This window comes from Protopterus annectens, chromosome 5.part0, assembly GCF_019279795.1.
Source record: "Protopterus annectens isolate FY-2018-M chromosome 5.part0, PAN1.0, whole genome shotgun sequence".
In the NCBI taxonomy this organism is placed as follows: domain Eukaryota; kingdom Metazoa; phylum Chordata; order Ceratodontiformes; family Protopteridae; genus Protopterus; species Protopterus annectens.
This window is the reverse complement of record NC_056735.1, coordinates 849399292-849412137: the sequence shown is the minus strand read 5'-3', so window position 1 is coordinate 849412137 and position 12846 is coordinate 849399292.

Below are 12846 nucleotides of genomic sequence, written 5' to 3'. Positions count from 1 at the left end.
GCGCATCGGGCAAGATATATAATATTGGTGCTTATACAGGTTGTATCAGTCTTAAAGATATATTCAGCCTGTGTAATTGGATGTTGGAAACTTATTCTATTGTCTATGTACATACATTGATTATATTTGCCACAGGCAACCGTATTTCTCCCATCCCTATTGGTTATTGATCTTTGAACCAATGGCTTATTACATAGTTTCCTTTTCAGGTTCTGTTTGTTCTTAAAAGTGAATACGGGCCAATGAAATGTGAATGAACTGTATTTAAATACCCACTCTTATAATGGCACATTGTAGTTTGATAAAGCCGAGAAGGTGAAAGCGCTTACTGTGCTAGCATTTAAATAAAGAACTTAATATATTTTTACTGAAGCATTATCTGCTGGAGCATTATTTTTGTGGAGAAGGAATTTTTTGTGGAGAGCTTTGGAGTTTGGAGTTATACAGCTTTCTTCTTTACCTGCATGCTGATATTTTTTGTACTGTTATTTGTGGCTGGAGTTGCAGGAAAGTTAATCGCTTTGGTGGTATATCTGAGCTGGTTTATCTACATTATATTTTTCTACCACCAGAGGGAGATCGCTGTAATGGAAACAAGCATCAACCTAGAGTTGCCTTATAGACCCGAAGAACCGGAAGTGATGGGACGGAAATCTACACGTTTCCAAGATTGCTTGGACTCTAATGAGAACCTGTTGCTGGCGTTTGAACCGGATCCGTTGATCGATGAAGAGGAGTGTAACGCAGACCTAGGAATGGATTTGCAGAGGACAGAGTTGGACTTTATGAAGTTAAAGAAGCTGCAGTTGCAGCGCCAGCATTTTGAGGCTTGCATCTTAAAACGCGTAGTACCTAGAGGGCTTCGCGTTTTTAAGATGCCAACATCAGGTAACAGCTTTCCTGAGTTGCTACAAAAGTGCCAACAATTGAATTTGAACCTTAGCTTCAGTTATATGCAACTTTTAAATGACTTTCACTCTACTGAAGAAGTAGATTTACGTAAAAGAGTGAGCGAACAATATGAACGCATTTTGTCTAAATATAGAGGTTCAAAAGTCTCAATGGGACTAGAAAGAATGCTGGACAATGTTAAATTATATGAGAAACGATTATTAGAACAAAAGCGCATTAAACTGCATAGAGACATTAACGATTTTAGAAATGGTCAAGTGTTCACTTGGCCGCGTGACAATGCAACAGTAACTAATGTTAGAAATTTAAGAAATGATAGGAATAATGGCTCATTATTAAGAACAGAGTTGAATGTGGAAAATGCTGTTATGAATAGAAGTTCTAACATGAAAGTAACAGAAAATAGTATTGATGTGCCTGATAATTTGATGGATGTACATGTTGCCAACAATGTAAATAGAATGGAAACTAAGAATGTGGGTTCTGGAATTAGTAATGCTGGTGTAAGAGATGATAATGTTACTACATTTGATGTAACTGAAGTGAACCCCTTGTCTGGAGAAAAGAGTAATGAAGAACAAGTAGTTAGAAGGAAAGTTTTACCTAACAATATTACACATTCTTCTTACAGTAATAGCCCCCCCCTTTCAGATGGAAGTAGGCCCGTGGTGCCGGCCCCTTTCCCCATAGCCAGCAGAACTCAGTTTGGGAGGCAGAGATCCCAGAGCAGAGGCAGGAACAAACGGAAAGGGTCAGGGGGAGAGCACATGGGGCCAACTCTCAAGAAAATGTGGGAAAGGGTAGGAGATCCCTAGTAGTTAACTTATCTGAACGAGAGTTAACAGTATATGAAGAGGAAGTTTTGGAGAAGGGATTAAGTTTTATCCCCACATGTGATAGTAACATCACAGATTCAATTATAGACCTGAAAATGTTCTTACGCAAATTACAGCTGAGAGTAGAATATGGAGGGATTAGTAACGATGAAAAAGGAATAGAAAGATTCCGCCCTAATAGTTTATATACACCTATGTTTCACCCTTTAGTAGAGACATTCTATAAGTTAGTAGAGAATGATTTATATACATATTATAATGGGAATAAACAAGGTAAGAAGAAAGTCAGATGTAATTTGACGTACTTACAAAGAAAAGCGATGAATGATTTAATGGGAGATGACAATATAGTAGTTAGACCTTCAGATAAAGGAGGACCTGTAGTGATTCTAGACAAATGGAGGTATGTTGCCAAAATGAAAAGTCTGCTAAGTGATGAAGGGTTTTATGCCATGATAAGCTCAACTGAAGTATGTACAAAGATTTTTCAAGTCTATGATGCTATAGATGATTTGTACCAAAGTAAGGTAATTCCACAGTCCTTGTACATTACCTCAGTGTCACTGCTCGACAGAGGCACAGCAAAATAATGGGTATAGTTCCCCATACTAAAGGGGTGGCGTAAGCCACAAAACAATGGGCTAGGCTTATAAATGCCCTCGGGCAGATAGCCTAGTATGAACCTATGAACCTATGAACCTATAAAAGTAGGTAATCCTAGGTTACCCGAGATTAAGGGTCTCCCGAAGGTACACAAGTCACTAGTTGATCCACCGATGCGCCCTATTGTAGCAGGGCAGGCTGGTTAACAGAACCATGTTCTATATTAGTGGAATTCTATTTGAGACCATTGGTTGATGAAAATAAATATGCTTTAAGAGATAGTAAACAATTCTTGATTGAGTTATATGACTATATGAAAAACTTAGGTGATTTTGAAGAATTTATTCTAGTAACACTTGATGTGGTAAGCCTGTTTACTGTTATTCCTAATGTGGAAGGTATAGTGAGGTGCCAGAATTATTTAAGGAAGAATAGTGATTTTGATGATAATTTCATAGAAATATTGACTCTATTCATAGAAATAGTGCTTGAAAATAATATTTTTCTTTTTGGAGAAGAATTGTCTATACAGAAAGATAGCGTAGCTATGGGCACTTCCTGTGCCAATAGCTACGCCAACTTAGTGATGGCAGATTGGGAACAAGAAGTTTTATTCCAGATGGATATATTTAGGAATAATGTTGAGTATTATAGGCGTTTTGTGGATGATCTCTTCCTTATTTGGAAGGGAGATGAATCCTCTTTGTTACAATTTGGAGAAAAAATTAATAGTGTTACGAGTTATCTTAAGTTTACTATGAATTTTTCCAGGATAGAACTCCCTTTTTTAGATGTGAAGATTACTAGAATGACTAATGGACTTTTGAATACTTCTATATACAGGAAACCCTGTTTTAGGAATAACTTATTACATAGGCGTTCCATGCACCCACGGTATGTATTTGACAATATTGTGAAAGGGCAGACATTGAGAGCCTCCAGACTGAATCCATGTATACAGAAGTACTCCTCAGAGATATCTGATTTAAGGGATAGATTACTGGAGAGAGGGTATAAGCTTACTGATATAAATAAGCATATGGAAGAAGTGGAGACATGTAGAGATGGGGTAGGAAAACCCTATTTTTCTGAATGGGATAGTCATATGAGGTTGAACCAGAAAGCTATACAAGGAGTGCTCAGAATGCCACTTTATTTTACAAGGGATGTTGGTAAGATAACTGACATCATTAAACAGCATTGGCAAGTTTTGAGTCTAGATGATGACTTATATGAAGTAGCAGGAGAGGTTCCCAAGTTCACTTTTAAGAACAAACAGAACCTGAAAAGGAAACTATGTAATAAGCCATTGGTTCAAAGATCAATAACCAATAGGGATGGGAGAAATACGGTTGCCTGTGGCAAATGTAATCAATGTATGTACATAGACAATAGAATAAGTTTCCAACATCCAATTACACAGGCTGAATATATCTTTAAGACTGATACAACCTGTATAAGCACCAATATTATATATCTTGCCCGATGCGCTTCCTGTGCTGGCTTCTACGTGGGGAAAACGTGTAGACAGCTCAGGGAACGTATACGGGAACGCATTTATGCGATTAGGACAGGTGCTGAAAACAATGCGCTAGCAAAGCATATTAGACAAATGGGAGCGAATCATGATTTTAGTTTCAGTGTGATACAAGAAATAAAACCTAGCATGAGAGGAGGGGATATGGACATATATCTGTTAGAGTGTGAACTCAAATGGATTATCAGACTAAGAGCTGATAAATCCCCTGGCATGAATGATAGGATTCAAATGAAGCCTATACTTAAAAATAAAAGAATTTATAGGCCTTAAAGTATGTGATAATATGTTTTTATGTGTTTTAATAAATTGTTATTTTAATAGTTAAAGTTTTAAGATTTTTAAATGTATTAAGTAGTTATTTGAAATAGCTGTGATGCTGTATGACAAGGTAGTTATACGGGCCAATGAAATGTGAATGAACTGTATTTAAATACCCACTCTTATAATGGCACATTGTAGTTTGATAAAGCCGAGAAGGTGAAAGCGCTTACTGTGCTAGCATTTAAATAAAGAACTTAATATATTTTTACTGAAGCATTATCTGCTGGAGCATTATTTTTGTGGAGAAGGAATTTTTTGTGGAGAGCTTTGGAGTTTGGAGTTATACAGCTTTCTTCTTTACCTGCATGCTGATATTTTTTGTACCAATATTAAAGTGCTAACACACTCACCAGCATGTATTGTCTGCCCTGCTGTCACACCAGAGGGACCTAGAAGAATATGACACAGTTTGTTAGTGGCCACAGCTGTGGCACTGCTACTGTGAGTGTGCTAAACGACAGTGGAAAAACAGTCAACAGTCACAGGTGTACGGATACTATTCCAAATATCAGTATTGCACACGTTAGGCAGCACAACTGCTAAACACACAGTACACATCTCACATATGCATATTCTAACAATACAGGTAACGGTAGTCTACAGCTAAGGCGTATTGCCTGCACGCTCCATGTCATCCTGCTGGGTGGCTCCGGCCTCCATGATGACACATGTGTGATGCTGTTGCTGCTGTACGCCAGGAGCCACCACGCTTAAGAGCAGCTCCTCCACTCTGTTGAGGGGAGGATGTAAGGCCGCCCCACCACCTGTGGCAAGCTGTTGCCTATGGATATCAGACGCACGCTGCCGGACATGTCTAAATCACTGCAGTGATGGCGTACCTGCTCATATGTCCAGTTATGCATGCCTATGTCATTTACCCGGCAAACAAGGTCTTGCCACAGTGCAGTACGGTCATGCTGGTGCTGGCTGGCCCTGGAAAAAAGAAGGTTACAGTGCTGCACCAGGCTGTTCAAAATTTCCTGCTCCTCCGCAGCTGAATACGATGGATTACGTTGATGAGCCATAACCCTAGAAGACGATTAAACAATATGTGTGAGCATGTCATGTGGCACACTTAACATTATGAAGTGCAGATATCACTTAACTGCCATATATAGCATCTATCTGTCTATCAGAGGATACACACATTCAATACCACATATCAGTGCTCAGCCCACAACTGGCTGACAGTGCCTGCAACACTCCATATAACACACCCGTATACACCAGTAGTCGGCACACTGTTTGGGATACAATGCACAACCTTGCCCCGGGGGTATATATCAAGCTAATGCATGAAGAAATATGTCATCCAATGCAATGAATGTCATGTACATTTACAGTATTACCGGTAAACAACCCTAGTCTGATTCCATACCCCTAACTAACATATGTGCACGGTTATTAATATAGCTGGCATACTGCTATAACAGAGTATACATGTTGCTAGGTACACACACATACCCTGTAACACACATGTCATTGCGGGCATGGTACAGACATCATTAAACACACATCAGACATACATACAACACACAGATGTATGCCGACACAGATGAACATTACCTGTGTACCTTATAGTACTGTGTGCCCCTACTTACAGATACCTATGCCTGTGGTATGTAATCTGTGCAGACTACAGGAAACACACAAGACAGTGTTACCAGGGACTGTGAACATACACCATACTGTGCTGTTTAGGCCTACAGCTTCAGGTAGTACAACAGTTCATATGTGAGCTGGAGTCTCCAGCAGTACCACTAACTGAGCATACATGTATTGCTTCAGCCTACATTGGGATACCACAGTCGTACACAAGGAACCACATCACAACATATGCCATCCTACTATGTTTGCATCCCAATAACTGACACATCTTTCTCCGGCCTCACACCTAGAACACAAACTACCATGACAGACACAACCTCACACTAAGCTATCACACCTTTACAAACCTTGCACACAGTCACTGTCACACTCATTCCACCTCACATAGCAGGTATTGCACTGAGTAAATGTGTGTGTGCATTGTGTCATAGGTAGGTAATACACTATTGGCCCTAGGACCTAGAGCAGCCTAGCCATATGCTACCCTGGCCTTTGACACACATGTAATGTGATTTCACTTGCTCCTGTCAACCGGATACACAGAGGTGACTCCCAGGGCATATTACCTATCTCCAAAACAATCATCAGGGGTATGTATGACATCTGCTAATGAGGAGCCTTGTTTGTTCATGCTGGGTGGTTTAGTCCAGAGTATGGCATATTTGTGGATAAGAACCTGCAAATCCAGCATGTGCTGTTTAGTGAGGTGACAAGGATTAGGGCCCTAGGTCATGTAGCCCAGAGGCATTATGAGGTGTTGTCATGGTGGTTGGCCGACTGCTATGGGTGTGACATACCACTGTATGTCCAGCAGTGGTAACCTCTGGGTGGGCGGTATGCAACGCACTCTAGCTGTGGTTTGTGAGTCAGTCTGCATAGGGCATGTGTTTGAGGGCAGTATTACTCTTTGTTAGGTATGTCTGTGGCCTTTCCACTTGCTGTAGTTGTCATGTGAGGTACATACCACATGGGGCATTGTGATAAGTAGAGGGGAACACCGACCTATATTTCCCTAGATGACACACCTTTTGTGATAACACGTACCACGTAGACAGATTACATTGCTACTGTTGTCACTGTGTTTATCAAAGGGGAGCCTACTGTCCACCTGTGTCCCGTGTACCCTTCTGACACCATCAGTGTTAGGCAGGCTACCACCTATGTGGCAGTTACTGCGTAAGGTGTTTTGGAATGGGGTATGGCACTGCGGTATCAACACTGGTGTTCAGTCCATGCCTTGGACAACAGGCACCTGTTGCAGTACATATGACCCCGTGTCTCCCTCACACACTCTCTCTCTCTCTCTCTATATATATATATATATATATATGTGTGTGATTGTTTGTTTGTTTGTTTGTTTGTTTACCGGGAAAGTCCGACTAGGTTCCACAGATCCTGTTTTCAGCGGAGGCCTGGGGAGAAACGCTCCAGAAGCATGTCTTTAGAATGTGGGAGGAAACCGGAGTACCCGGAGGAAACCCACGTGAACGCAGGGAGAACATGCAAAGTCCACACAGAAGGCACCCCAGCCGAGAATCGAACCAGAGAACCTCTTGCTGTGAGGCGACAGCATTAACCGCTGCACCACTGCACCGCCCTATATATATATATATATATATATATATATATATATATATATATATATATATATATGTATATATATATATATATATATATATATATATATATACACATATACACATACATACATATATCCATATCTATCCATATCCATCCATATCCATCCATATTCATACATATCCATACATATCTATATATATTTGCATATATCCATATATATCCATATATATATATATATATATATATATATATATATATATATATATATTTATCCATATATATCCATATATATATAAATATATCCATATATATATCTATGTATCTATACACACATATATATGTATATATACATGTATATATACACATACATGTAAACATCCATTGCTGTACATATAGCTGCACATATAGGCACATATACTGCCCACCTTTCATGGTGGGGATGTCAATTATGCAACAGTTGTGAGACATACGATTATGTAATACTATTGCACAATGTTGTGCAGAATGCATTCTGCTGTCCTCAGGCCGTATAGCTGTTGCAGGCCTCACTGCCTGTAGCTCAGTCCCACAGCATTTAACACCACATGACATATACCAGCACTGCTTGCTTTCTGCAATGCTACACACTACAACCTACATACATATGTGCACATAGCAGCCTTCAACAAAATACTTATGTCCAGCCTTCACTAACAGTTGCAGTATGTCCCTTGCCCTATGCAAATGTGCATGTACATATAGATACGGACTGCTGCCACATATGGATGATTCACAGTATGTAGAGTACCCTTCATACACCTCTTTCGGATGTCACCAAATACATATCTGTTACATACCTTACCTTTGTATTCCTCACCTCCGTCTGTTGTAGGTGTTTTTTTTTTTTTTTTGGTTTTGTTTCCTCTGTGTGTTGCTGTTTGTTTTCAGCATCTGTCTCCTTCTGCCTGTTTGTGTCTGTCTGTCTCTCTCACTCATGCTCTCTCTCTCTCCCACTTGTTGCAATGATATTATTGCATGTGTGGACAGCAGATATGCTGCTTTTCTAGGTATCTGCACATGTGCATGTGATGGCCTCTAATTGGTGCCCACCATTTAGTAATTGCATGCAGCCTGCTGTGTGGTAATTGCAGTTCTCACTGTGATTTCAGGACACTGTTATAAAATGATAGGTTAGGTAGGCATAGCCCTTTCAGTTTTGCAAGGTGGGGACCATGCTTGTTTGCTGTGGACACTGTTGTCTCAGTGAGAAGGTTGGTTTATGTCTCATATCTGATGCTGGGTTGTAGCCAGTGAAATGCATGTTGTACTGAAACCTGACTGTTGCTTCTTCCAGTACACTCTTCTCAGTGTGTAGGTTTACTCACACCTCGTAATGCTAACACTGGATGCATGGGAGTATGTACTTTTTTTCGAATTAGAGAATTAACTGGCATACAACAGTAGTTATTGCAATGTATTCCTATGGCTTTCCTATTTTCCATTTACATTCACTCGTAATGCATGTTATATTTCTTTCAGCACCAAGTTATTGTATATCTGCTGTGGTGTAGTGGTACTTCATACAGACTGGTGAGTCCAAGGTCCTGGGTTTGAGACTGACAAGGTTTTTTATTTTGCTGCTGAGCAGTACAAGGGCCTTGCCATACAGAGTGACTAAGGCACTTTTAAGCAGTTGTAAGCGGGTTTGCGTGACGCTTAGCTTATTTTATTTTAGCAATACTAAGCCAAGCTTGGCTTAGCTTATCATATCTTAGCAATGCTAAGCTAAGCGCACACATGCGCACACTGGTGCAAACACACTTACTACTGTTTACAAGTGCTCACTCCCGCTAACCCCTGCGCTCATTTCTTTGACAGAAAAGTAAATAGGGAGATAGGAATGTGGTGATAAAAGGTGCACAAAGAGGGGAAGACAGTAGGGAAACCAGCTCAGGATGTACTGGATGGGTGTGGAGAGGGTCCATAGCTGCCCATTTCTTTACCAGCAACAGCTGTGCATATGCAATACATTAGGAGGGATATTTGAAACCTTCCACCCCTGAGAGAGGGGTGAGGACAACTAAGTGTGTTGTACTACCAATTATGAATATCAGGCACATGCACTGTTTGTGAACTGCTACACTGTCATTCGTACGTTACTTCTGAGCAGTTTGTGGTTTGTTTGTATTGACATTAGCACAGTCTGCTCAGGACAACTGGACATATTTCACTACTGTGTATGCCTACCTACTCCCTTGGTTGTGCCTGACTACATGGGTATATAGTACCTTTGGGTAGGGGTGAAGAAGTGTAGAGTGCATTATTTATTATTCTGTGATGTTTATCTTACTGAACATGCAGAGTTGCTGTGTACCTGTAAGTCTATAAAGGCTAGTAGTCTGTCTGAGTAGCTCTCACCTGTGGACATATCCAGATGGTAGACAGAGGTCAGCCTAGTATTCTTTGACTGTGCACCACAGCAGTCTTTTCAGCACCTGAACAATGGCATTGTCACAGGTGGTTGCTAGCAGTACATGGCTACATCCTTTGATATTTCTGTGTTGTACTTCTACATAAGGGCATGCTTGTGGGATTCATTCTACAGCTATTTGCAGAGTGTGTAACAGCAGACAAGCTGATATGCCTGTGTGTTTCTGACTCTTCCAGGCCGCAGATACTCTCACATATATATTTGAACAGCTTCAGGGAAATGTACATATAACTGGGATACACCTGTGATATATTTCAGACATTTTGCAGTTCAGACTTTGGGGGATTCAGAGCATATGTATTACTACAGCTTTTCTGACGTGCAAACAGTGTCTACTCTCACTTATTGACATTTGTCATTAAGTGAGATTCCCCACCTTTCTGCCTACTATTAGTACATTTCACAGAGAGTCAGAGGGGCACAGCTAACATTTGATTACAAATCAGGGTCATCACTGTAAAGCAGTCACTGTTGGGAGGTCTGGCCTGTGACCTATGCAAATATGCCAGTGTTTATCCTACTCTGGTACTGTGTGGGGTTTGTAAGGTGCTACTGTAACATTATTCCCTACTAGCATAGTTGATTTCACAGTCATGTCATGCAATTCCACAACACCTGCTGGTTAAGGCCCACAGAACAAGATTTGTGTTATGCCATTCCTATTTTCCCTTTACATTCACTCATGGTAATGCATGATCTATTGCTTTCAGCACTAAGTTATTGTATATCTGCTGTGGTATAGTGGTACTTCATGCAGACTGATGAGTCCAAAGTCCCGTGTTCGAGACTGATTTTGCTGATGAGCAGTACAAGGGCCTTGTCATACAGAGTGACTAAGGCACTTTTAAGCAGTTGTAAGTGGGTTTGCGTGGGTTTGTGCAATGCTTAGCAATGCTTAGCTAAGTGCACACAAGCTCACACTCGCGCACGCCCACTAACTACTGCTTAAAAGTGCCTACTCCCGCTCACCCCCGCGCTAATTTCTTTTAAAGAAAAGAAAATGGGGAGAGAGGAAAGTGGTGAAAAAGGGGGCACAAAGAGTAAAAGACAGTTGGGAAACCATCTCAGGATGTGCAAGATGGGTGTAGGGAAGGTCCATAGATGCCCATTTCTTTACCACCAACAGTTGTGCATATGTTTGAAATTTGGTGTGAAATTTGAAACTTTCCACCCCTGAGAGAGGGGTGAGGACAACAAAATATGTTGTACTGCTAATTAGAATTATCAGTTTACATGTCCAGTGGATATGTGTGCAAATTGGGCAGCTATGTATGGGGCATAATTTTTTTGTGGGAACAGATTGCCCCTTTTTTATTTATTTTCAGGTGAGAGTGGAATGTGAGGTAGAGGAAGTAGGTGTATTTGGGGAGGTAGGTTGGGGAGGTAAACAGACAAGACAAACAAGATGCATACAGGGGTGGAGTTTGACACATGGGGTGAGTGAACACAATTGATGGGGAAGGATGTTTGGAAATTGCAAGCCCATGAGCCCACAGATGGTAACAGTGGAACTGAGATCCCCACCCATGGGCAGTCACCACTGCACCTTCACAGCCCCGAGGGTGGCTGTGCTGAGGGCTGTGTAGGATGGGCAGGCTCACCCGAGAGACACGCCACTGTCGCCTCGAGCTGGCATAGGGGATCAGGGACTGAATGCTGGATCTCCCTACGCACCACAGCCCGGACCCTAGCAAGGGTGACGGGTGGCCCTCCTCCGCCCACGCTTGCATGGGCGGATGAGCCCCATCCCCTGCAGCGCTTCCACCCGAAGGTGGCACAGGACCAATGGAGGAGGGGAGCCCGGGCTGGGCACCAGAGCCGCTAGTGCCAGGTGCACTCACCAACTGAGGAGGGACAGGTGGGTCTGCTGGGACCGGCCTTCCCATACGTTCTGTGATTAGGTGTGTTTAATTACAACATAAACAACAGCATTCCAGATTACTTGTAACAGCATGCAGTAATATTCCCATTAAACCAACACACCAAGGTTCCAACAGTTGAACAGCAAGCACAACACATGCATATATTGAACGACAGTGGATATTCCAACAGCATGCAGGGATGTTTGGTAGCAACAGGCCACCATGAATGTGGTGTTTGAACAGGGCACATGCATCAACATCAATGCAAATATTTATAAAACAATAGGACATATGTCCCAACAAATATTTAAGGTTACACATACCCATTGAAGTGTGGAATTGCATGGTTTATGCACATACGGTAGGGTGTAGAAAAAACCTCTGTTAACATCTTATAATGACCTTTTAGTCTATACTACATTCCCAGTGACTGAAAGTGTATATCCTCTACCTGTATTATTACACTTGCCACCATACATTAGGTTGTGTCATGGGTTTGGCTAGTTTAATATATGCCTGACCTATATCTGACATACTAACTGTCCAGGATGCAGATGTTACTGCTACATATTTCTTGTTTGCATTTATATTTCTTTATCTACATATCTGGGATGTTTTCACATGACATTTTCACTTCAATTTGTATAGTATCCTGTATTTCTTAACACACACTCACATTTCTGGTGAATAATTACATGCTACATGTGTGCCAGGTTCTTCCATCACCCACTTTATATGGGACTGCATAACTCTGGGTTGCCAGCACATTTTCAAACAATACTGTTTGTATAATACAAGGGTACAACAACATTTCAGAATCTGTGACACAGACACACTCTGGGTTTTAGACCTTTATTAATGACATTGCACACTTTTTCTCAGGCTCACTCCTTTATTTGTTTTAACAGTGTTTATGGCAGACAGGTTTAAGACATATTATACCTTTATTAATAGGTTAGAACAATCTTTTATCAGGCTCACTCACTTATGTTATATGACAGTGCCTGCAGAGATATTATTCCAGACATATGTTACCTTTCTTAGTGGGTTACTACACTCTTTTTCTGCCTCTCTAACGTTTTTATCTGGCAGTACATGCAGAGGGCTTATTCA